The sequence below is a fragment of the Leopardus geoffroyi genome, chromosome E1, assembly GCF_018350155.1.
Source record: "Leopardus geoffroyi isolate Oge1 chromosome E1, O.geoffroyi_Oge1_pat1.0, whole genome shotgun sequence".
Lineage (NCBI taxonomy): Eukaryota > Metazoa > Chordata > Mammalia > Carnivora > Felidae > Leopardus > Leopardus geoffroyi.
In genome coordinates, this window is record NC_059330.1 from 29,681,406 (window position 1) to 29,692,285 (window position 10,880).

The window sequence follows — 10,880 nt, forward strand, 5'->3', positions numbered from 1 at the left end:
GGAGGTCACGTGCTATGGACTAGATGTTCATGTTGCCTCAAAACTCACATGTTGAGCCGTAACCTCCAGTGTGATGGTATGGGGTGGGGAGATTAGGTCATGAAAGCGGAGCTCTCACGAATAGGATCAGTACCTGTATAAAAGAGACCACCCCATACAGCACCCTTGCCCCTTCTGCCATGTGGGCACACAGCAAGAAGATGGCTGTCTGTGAACCAGGAAGTGGTTCCTCCCCAGAAATCGAACCTATCAGCACTGGCTCTTGGCTGGATCTTCCAGCCTTCAGAACTGTTGAGACATAAATATGTGTTGATTTAAGCCACCCAGTTTCTGGTGTTTTTGTTATAGCAGCCCAGACTAAGATGCCCCGGGAGTGCAAAACGGAATAAAGGAAACCGTGTTTAAAATGGAGTTAGGAGGCCCGAAGGGGGAGCCCTCGGGCTGTACAACTCCTTGCAGCCTTTTGCAGACCCGATGGGAAGAGCGGACCCTGCGTTGCCCACAGGAAGAAGCCTATGCTACCCAGCAGGAGGAAGGGAGATTTTTCTCCATCCCTGGCAACAGCCCAGCCAATGAGACCGTCCCGAGTCAGCCAATGAAAGGGCCCTACACTTGGAACTCCCAGTTCACACCAATGGACCTTTTACTTGTAACAGCTCCTTCCAACTCCCCCACTTTCCTCTCTAAAAGAATATTCTTCTCTTTTGTTCTCAGGCCATGCCTGTAGTTCGTTTTGTGACTTGCATGTCCCGAATTGCAATTCTCTGTTATTCCTGAGTAAATCTATTTTTTGCTGGTAAATGACTTTTAATTTTCAAGGTTAGCATTACCTTCTGGATTTGCCAGTCAGCCAGAAGTGTCGGTGGCCTGGGGACCCTGAATTGTGGTTGCTGTCTGAAGCAAAGACAGTCCTGTCCAGGCTGTGTCCTTCAGCCTGTGGAGCCCAGATGCCAGCCTGTCAGTGGCAGAATTGCCTCAGTGCACCAGGTGCTGTCAGCATAGAGGTGGTGGGATTTGCAAGCTTGGAATAAGCCCTTCCCGACCAGTCTCTTTGAATGAAACACCCTGTCCTTGAAAGGAGCTTCCCACGTGTCTCCTCTCTGGTGTCCAGCCTCCAGAGTTTAAAGTCTGGTTTTGTTCTCTCACACCCCACCCCTCTCGCAGTTTTTTTCTTCCTGTCCCTGTACCCACAAATATACTCAATATGTCCATTACAGACTTGCCTGTCCCTTGAGAGATGCCACTTCGGCTTCCGCGGGACACGCTTCTGTTCCAGGAAGTCAGGTCCCTCCTGACTCCTTAGTAGTAGAGCGAAGCCGTGAGCACGCGTGTGTGTTTGAGGGCTGGTTCTGAGCTCTCTGTGGTTGCGGGAGTGCCGCATTCACTGATTGTGGGCTCTGTCCTGGGTCTTCCCTCTGTTTTCTCACCTCATTCCGGGTGGTCTCAAAACACCCCTGCATCTCGAATGATGGACGGACCCTAGCCTTTGCTGACCCTGTAGGGGCGGTCTCCCTGCGCTTTACAAGAGTCTCAATACATAAACTGTAGGAAGGCTCTAGAAAAACAGGTCTGAGTGAGGGGATGAGAAGAGACACTGATATAACAAGGAACGCAAGTTGAAAGGGGTAATTTGAGTGAAAACGTCTCATGACTGATGATTTCCCTAGCCTATCTTTTGTGACAAGATTTTCTGTGCTGACCAGGTGTTTCCTCTCAGAAGTCCAGACACTTGAGGTTTTTCATGTTTCCCCATGTTGCTCCTGGATTTTCTCGATTGAAAACGTGTAGGTGGGGGGCACATCCCCTCCCAGCTGGATTTTGAAAAGTTCCTGGTTGAATGTCCACAGGGGGTCCTGCTGGGCGGCTTCCCTCGGGAGTTTGCTGAGGAAACACTGATGCATGGGGGCTAGGGTGAGGCGGCATGCCATGGTGCTTCTAGGAGGTTCGGCTCGCACGTTTGTAGTTTTGAGGGCATTTATTGTCCTTGGTGTTCTGTGAGCCTCCTGGGTCTGTGGTTTAGCATCTGGCGTTAATCCTCGGTCATTATTCTCTCAAATAGTTTTGTTCCTTTTTCTCTTTCTTCTGGTATTCCTATTATGTGTATACCCTTGGATGCTCTGTTCTAGGGTTTGTTTGTTTGTTTGTTTGTTTTCAGTCTGTTCTCTGCTTTTCAGTTTCTTAAAATTTTTTTAATTTAAATTGTTTTTAATGTTAATCTTTATCTTTGAAGGAGAGAGAAACAGAGTGTGAGTAGGGGAGGGGCAGAGAGAGAGGGAGACACAGAATTTGAAGCAGGCTCCAAGCTCCGAGCTATCAGCACAGAGCCCAATGCGGGGCTCAAGCCCATGACCTGAGCCGAAGTCGGACACCCAACCGACTGAGCCACCCAGGCGCCCCTCTGTTACTGGTTTTTAACTTCATTCCATTGTGGTCTGAGAAGGTACTTTGCATTGTTTGAATTGTTTGAAATGTATCAAGTTTTGATTTATGATTCGGAATATGATCCAGCTTGGAAAATGTTCATGTGCACTTGAAAAGATTGTGTATGTTGCTGTTGTTGAATGGAGTTATAAACTGACCAGTTGGTCAAGCTGGTTGACAGTATTGTTTGAGTCTTTTATTTATATCCTTACTGATGATTTGTGTCTACTTGTATCAATTCTTGGGAGAAGGGTGTTATACAACCTTATATAACCTGTCTTTCTTATAGGCAGCATACGTTTGATTCTTGCTTCTTTTTGGAATCTGACAATTTCTGTTTTTATTTATTTTTTTTTTTAAATTTTTTTTTTCAATGTTTATTTATTTTTGGGACAGAGAGAGACAGAGCATGAACGGGGTAGGGGCAGAGAGAGAGGGAGACACAGAATCGGAAACAGGCTCCAGGCTCTGAGCCATCAGCCCAGAGCCTGACGCGGGGCTCGAACTCCCGGACCGCGAGATCGTGACCTGGCTGAAGTCGGACGCTTAACCGACTGCGCCACCCAGGCGCCCCTGACAATTTCTGTTTTTAATTGATATGTTTAGACTGTTTACAGAATGGGAAATAATGCTGTGGTCATCATTGAAAAAACTGCCCTGATTCTGTTTTTTTATCTTTAATTTTTTTAATGTTTATTTTTTGGGAGAGAGAGAGTGTGAACAGGGGTGAGGGAGGGGCAGAGAGAGAGGGAGACACAGCATAGAAGCAGGCTCCAGGCTCTGAGCTGTTAGCACAGAGCCTGACGCGGGGCTCGAACCCACGAACAGCAAGATCATAACCTGAGCTGGAATCAAGAGTCAGATGCTCAACCGACTGAACCACCCAGGCGCCTCTTCTCTTTTGTATTTTTTAAAAAAATTTTTAATGTTTATTTACTTTTGAGAGAGAGTGCGAGCAGGGAAGGGGCAGAGAGAGACAGAGACGCAGAATCTGAAGCAGGCTCTAGGCTTCGAGCTGTCAGCACAGAGCCCGATGCGGGGCTCGAACCCATGAAGCGGAGATCATGACCTGAGCCGAAGTCAGATGCTTACTCGACTGAGCCCCCTGGGCTTCCCTTCTCTTTGGTACTTTTGATTGTTCTCTTTCCACTGGGCAGGTCCTTTCCCCCGCGCTGCCCCGTCCTGTGTTCCTTAACAAAGCTACAGTGGTTAGTGAAAGCCCCACCGATGTGTCAAATCAGGTGTAGCCCAAGGGCGTGCCTCCCCAGGTCATAGGTCATCTTCTGTTGCTCTGTTTAGGACACCTGTCCTACATGTTCCCAGATATGCCTCTGGGGTCATTAGTGGTTCCTTGAGTGGAACTCTGAGACGCGTCCCTCCATACAACGCCACTGTTGCTCTCGTAGAGGGCTGACTTATTCATTCAGTGAATACTTTTGGAGTTCTTATTATAGATCAGGTATTGTTTTCATGCTGGGGATACAGCAGTGAAAAAAAGCAAATCCAAATCCCTGCCTTCCTGGAGTCTACATTCTAATGGAGGGAACAGACAACACCGATAAATGTTAGGGAAAAAGTGCTATAAAGAAAGTAAGGTAAGGACATAGTATGATAGATTTATGTGTGGATGTGCTGGTCTAGATAAGGGGTTCAGGGAAGATCCCACTGATGGGGTGACATGATCAGCATCCAGAATGAAGTGAAGTAGAGGGTCAGACCACATGAAGCTCGGGGAGAAGAGCAAAGGCCCTGTGGCAGGCATGTGTCTGGTATCTGGAGAACACTGGCATAGTTTTGGATTTTATTCCAAGTGTGATGTAATGAGAGGAAGGCCACACTTCCCTTTAATTCTCTCTCATTTCCCTCCAGAAAGTAAGCTCCGTGAGGGCAGGAGTTCTGTCTTTTTTGTTCACTGCTATTTCATAAACACAGAAAAATGCCCGGGACTTAGTAGACACACAAGAAATGTTTGTCAAATACGTGAATGAGCATCACAAATACAAGCTCCAGTGTGCCTAAAAGACTCTGCTGTTATGTTTGGGATCAGCCAGAGGAGTTTATAACAGAGGAAAAAAGGAATATTGAACATCTGATGCTAGACATGACTATTTCCAGAGTCCTGAGAAAAAAGAAAAAGCCAAAGTTAAATCCTTTGCAGGCGTTCCCTTAAGGCTCTCTGGAGCTTAGCCTATCTTTTCTGTGCTGGGTCCATCTGATTTTAGTGCGCAGAGAGAGAGTCCTTTCCTCAACCTGGAACAGAGAAAACCTCCCTACCCCAGTGGGAAACTCATCAACCCTTCACAGGGATTGATTTTGCCCTGGGTTTTACTTCTCTCCATGTCTCCCTACAAGGCAATTTATAGGAGCAAATTCCCTACCACCTAGGTATTTAGTCTGAATGATTCTCAGATTTCTGAGGCATTTGAGTCACCTGGAAGACTAATTACAACAAATTCCGGGGCTCTATCCCCAGAGTTTTGTATTCAGAAGGTCTAGGGTGGGGCTTGAGACTTTACATTTCTAGCAGGTTCTCAGGTGTTGCCAGTGCTGCTGAGCTGGGGACTCACTTTGGGAATCACTTACTGGTCTAGAAGAACAAACACCTCAGGGGGCATCAGCAAATACATCCATCTGGGCTTTTGTGTGTCAAGTTCAGGCCCCATTGAGGTCCACCACTGTGAGTGGAAGAGAATTCTGTGGCATTCTACGTGGTGGGGCCATCCCTCGGGTACTGATACGCTCACCTCCCTGGCTTGCATCACACTTCCCTTCCCCTTTCCTTTCCTGGTTATTTGTCATTTCATCCTCTGCTGATTCTGCTTGTCCACTCCCTCCCCTAAAGGTGATTGATTGTCCAGAGTCCCTGCTATCCTTACGTCAACATTCTGCCCTCCAAGAACCCACCTACCATCACCATCATCACCACCATCATAGCTGACATTCATTTCTACTTACTGGGTTCCCGGTAACATATCAGACTTTACACGAACATATTGGTTAGGATGCTGCTTTTGATGGCAATGAACAGAAAACCCAACTTAAACAGATTGGGAAGATTTTCATCTCACATACCAAGTAGGCCTGAGGCAGGGCCGTTCCAGGGTCGACTGACTCAGTGCCTCAACATTGCCCTCAATGGGTCTTTCCTTCTTTCCACACTACCATTCTTGGCCAGTTGGTCTTGTCTTCAGGCTTGCTTACCTCATGGTCAGAAAATGGCTGCAGTGGTTGTAGGCATTCCACATGGTCATGACATTGTAGACCATAACGTGTTATGTTATTAGATCTTCTAAGCAACCCTGGAAAGCAGGTTCTATTCTCCTTTTTTTTTTTTTTTTTTTTTTGTAGATGAGGAAAACAGGCTCAAGAGATGATGTTAGAATCTGAAAGCATTATGCTATGTAAAATAAGCCACACGCAAAAGGACAGATCATGTACAATGCTACTTATCTGAGGTACGTAGACTAGACACATTCATGAAGATAGAAAGCAGAACCGCGGTTCCCAGGGGCTGGAGGGGGCAGGGAATAGGGAGTCAGTGTTCCAGTTCCCAGGCTCAGTTGGGGAAGATGAAAAAGCTCTGGAGATAGGGGTGATGGTTGCACGACATTGTGAATGTACTTAATGCCACCGGATTGTACACTTAAAAATGATTAAAATGATCAATTTTATGTTACGTATATTTTACCATCAGCGTGAGAGAGAGAGAGAGTCCCAAAATGGCCACAGCCCTCTTTTCATTTCCTCATGCTCTTCCAGAAGCTTCCCATACCTTCGCTAAGAGTCCAAGCCTATTTCTCATTTTGTTGAAACTCAGCAGTTCACCACCTTGGTGATAGAAGTGACACTGTGACTTCTGAGGCTAGGTCACAAGAGGAGATAGGGCTCCTGGGGCGCCTGGGTGGCTCGGTTGGTTAAGCGACTGACTTCAGCTCAGGTCATTGTCTCGCAGTTTGTGGTTTTGAGCCCCGCCTCGGGCTCTGTGCTGACAGCTCAGAGCCTGGAGCCTGCTTCGGTCCCTGGGTCTCCCTCTCTCTCTGCCCCTCCCCTACTCATGCTGTTTCTCTCTTTCTCAAAGATAAACAAACATCAGGGCGCCTGGGTGGCTCAGTCAGTTAAGCGGCTGACTTCAGCTCAGGTCATGATCTCATGCTTCTTGAGTTCAAGCCCTGCATCAGGTTCTGTGCTGACAGCTCAGAGCCTGGAGCTTGCTTCGGACTCTGTGTCTCCCTCTCTCTCTGTGCCCCTCCCCTACTCATGCTCTGTTTCTCTCTCAAAAAAAATAAACTAAAAACAAAAAAATTTTTTTTTTAAAGAGATAGGGCTTCTGCCTGGCTCTCCTTTTTGGAACGCTTTTCTGGGAACTCAGACATCCTTTGTGAGGGAGCCCCAGCCCCAGCTGGAGTCCCGACCCACAGGGTGTGCGAATGAGTGAGCTTTCTGCCAGCTCAGCCCCCAGCAGACACCCGGCGGAGACACAGACTCATGTGAGAAATGCAGAGTCCCGCCCAAGTTGCAGAGTCAGGAGCAAAATAAATATTCTTACTCGAAGCCACTAAGTTTTCAGGTAATTGGTCACATGGCCATGGTGACTGGAACACACACGTAGTGAGTGACAGTCGGAACCTGAACCCTGGAGCTGAAATGCACTCGGTCACACCCCTGCTTTTCTGCAAATGACACACAGATCTGCACCTGTAGTTGTGGCCGGCCCCGATCAGGTCTACACGAAGGTCCCAGTGTAACTTCAAGGTCTGTGCAGCTATTTAGAACCAAGCTCACCTTCTGTTGCTCGGAACCAGCTGTGCCTTGTGTGGAGGAACAGCTCAGCCACGGTATCACGGTGTCCTTGCACATGTCATCCACTTAGGCCAAGGCTCAAACCACCCCTTCACTGAATCTTGGCAGAGCGCCTCGCGATCCTCGCAGACGTGAGCCGATGCGAGGTCCGGAAGGAGCTGGTGCAAGGCCATCTTCTGTTTGCCTCCTATCTCTCCTGGGAAGCTGTCAGGAGAAAGTTTCGCATTTCTCTGGGGTTCTGGTGAGGCGTGGGTTTCAGACTTTCACACCGCCTCCCCGCGGTCTCGAGCCAGCTCTTCAGCATGGTGTGCTCCACGACTCACCCTGCAGTCACCTGGCCCCTCTTGCTCTGCTGTGGTGGTTTTCGGTGAGCCGAAAATCCCAGGGAGCTCGCACCGTTGGCTAATTCTTTTTGCTGCCTTTACTTATTTTTAAGAAAAGTTTACTGGGGCGGCTGGGTGGCTCGGTCGGTTAAGCGTCCGACTTCAGCCAGGTCACGATCTCGCGGTCCGTGAGTTCGAGCCCCGCGTCAGGCTCTGTGCTGACAGCTCAGAGCCTGGAGCCTCCTTCCGATTCTGTGTCTCCCTCTCTCTCTGCCCCTTCCCTGCACACACTCTCTCACTCTTAAAAATAAATACACGTTTAAAAAAATGTTTATTTTTGAGAGAGGGCACATGAGTGGGGGAGGGGCCGGGAGAGGGAGACCGAGGATCTGAAGCAGGCTCTGCACTGACAGCAGACAGCCTGACGCAAGGCTTGAACTCATGAACTGTGGGATCATGACCTGAACCAAAGTTGGATGCTTAACCGATTGAGCCACCCAGGCACCCCTCTTTAAGTAATAAACTGTCTAAATCGAAAAGCGGCTCCTTGTAACTTCACTGGTTGAATCAGGCCTTGGCCTTGGCCTTGTATGTGTGAGCTTGAAACCCTGCACTTCTCATTCCTATCATTTATGTATTCACGGTCGATATTTATTGAGCAAATCCATTCTTCCAAGGCTCAAAATCTTGAGACTACTTAATCCTTTCCTCAAGGTATCCTTCATCCAGATCTGTCCGTTCTTCGTCTATAAATGCTCTCATTTCTGCTTCTATTTCCATGTCTGTTGTCTCCCTCAAGCCCTTGTCCACTCACTCCTAGATTGTAGTAAGATCCTTGAACTAGGCTTCCTGTTTCCAGTCCTTCCCCTTATAAGTCATCTTCCACAGTACTGCCCAAATAATGTTAAAATGCCATTTTGTACATGGCACCCCAAAGTTTACAGGCTTGAAGTTGACATGCTTTAGCTTCATGTTCAGGGCTCTACAATTTTTGCTGTATCTCCACATTAATCTTCTCTTAATCCTCCACATTAACTTTTTCTTCTCACCAGCTTGGCCAACACAGTGTTCTTTGAATATGCCAGATGGCATCTCCTATGAAGTTCGGGCTAAGTGCCACTTTCTTTCTTCCCGAAGCGTTTCTCTACCACTAGCTCTCCTGACCTCGTGTGCCACTGAGTTCTCTGTAGTGGGTGAGACTCAGTGGGTCTGTGGATGAGTCAGAAAAGAAAATGACTAGAGACGGAAGAAGATAACCAGATAGGACAGGTTTATTGACAGTGGATACTGGGGCGCCTGGGTGGCACAGTCGGTTAAGCGTCCGACTTCAGCCAGGTCATGATCTCGCGGTCCGTGAGTTCGAGCCCTGCGTCAGGCTCTGGGCTGATGGCTCAGAGCCTGGAGCCTGTTTCCGATTCTGTGTCTCCCTCTCTCTCTGCCCCTCCCCCGTTCATGCTCTGTCTCTCTCTATCCCAAAAATAAATAAACGTTGACAGTGGATACTAAATGTTTGAGACACCCCCGCTGGGCCTGGTGTTCTTGGCTCAGAAGTTAAGTGGAGGGGTGCCTGGGTGGCTCAGTGGGTTGAGCGTCCAACTTTAGCTCAGGTCATGATCTCACAGTTTGTGGGTTCGAGCCCTGCATCGGGCTGTCTACGGTCAGCGCAGGGCCTGCTTCAGAGCCTTTGTCCACCTATCTCTCTCTCTCTCTCTCAAAAAAAAAAAAAAAAAAAAGTTCTTAAGTCTCGGAGGCCCCTGAAGTTGGTTGTAAAATTCTGCGGTACGTGCAGATCACCACTATCACGCTGTCTCTGTGTGTGTGTCCATAACTATAACCAGCTTCTTACAGAGGTCTGCTTACAGGCAGACCTGTGTAGGTCAGGGTTTCACAGCCTGTAAGCAGCTGTCGGGAAGGTTGGAGCCCTGTCCTGGCAGACTCCACGAGAAGCCGGGTCAAAACCACCCTTTTTTGTTTGTTCGTTTGTTTGAAGTATTGTTGACAAGTTCTTATTCGTCGTGTTTCCTTGGTTCAGAGTCCATTGCCCTTGCCTAAGTCATGTCTCGCATGACACTATAAAGTATGGCTCCTATCACCAAATTAAAGCAAGCCTCCTGCAACATTTCAGTCAGAGCTGGTTGATAAGGAAACTCACCAAACCTGGGAGCCCCTCTGCTGAAGGAAGCAAGCATTTATTTAACGCAGGGCTTCTCAAAACTGGTGGACAAGGTGGGTTTTTAATTTTAATTTTTTAAAAATTTCCAACACATCATATAGTGGTATTTTTATAAAATAGAGAAAAATGGCATGAAAAACACGTACAAAATACAAACCACATTTTATTATCACTAGATTCAATAACAGTCAACTGTCAAAATAAGCTATAAAGATGAAAAAAAAAAAGCCACCTTTTTTTAATGTTTATTTTTGTGGGAGAAAGAGACAGTGTCAGTGGGGGAGGGAGACACAGAATCCGAAGCAGGCTCCAGGCTCTGAGCTGTCCGCGCAGAGCCCGACTTGGGGCTCAAACTCAGGAACTGGGGGATCGTGATCTGAGCCGAAGTCGGACACGTAACCCACTGAGCCACCCGGGCCCCCCAAGCTATAAAAATTTCTGAACTCTTAATTTCTGCTGCACTTATTTCCTGATAGATTAGAAGCAAACTAAGTGGGCCATACTTTTGGTACAGATTTCAAGTACTGAAGTACTTTCATGAAGTCCATGAAAACAAAGCCCCACGGAGAATCTGATTGGCTACTGGTCTATTGACGGGCTCCCCGGGTCCAATCAGCTACAGGGGAGGAATGATCACATGGCCCTTTGGCAGAGTCTCTGGCTGGGGGCACTTCCCTGGGAATGGGGCGGGAGCTGCTCAAAGAGATGCTGTTTGCCTGGGCTGCTGTACGGTTGTGCCTGTGTAGCAACTTGTTCAGAGACCTCGGAGTGCCCCCGCCCCGCCATGTGCTGGCTGAGAGTAATGTCCTGCAGAGGTGTTCTATATAACACATAGAACAGAATCTTAACAAACGATGTGCAAATGCTCGTTAATTTTAATGCAGAGACGAGCCAAAGAAACTCCCAGCCTTCAAGAGCTCACAGCTTTCTCACAGACTAATTAATGCTGTTTCTATTTCCTAGCTTCAAAACCCTACCCCAAGATTTAAACTCTTACGATGGCCAATGTGTAACGCTTTCAGCTCGTCAAAATCTCTGACCTCCTTCCAGAAGTAATTCATCTTTGTCTCCCTGTGTGGGGAGTCCCTCTGAGGGCTTATCATAAACCCCAGCATTCCCAGTGCCCAGAACAATAACGTGTCTGTCTACACCTCGCATTACTT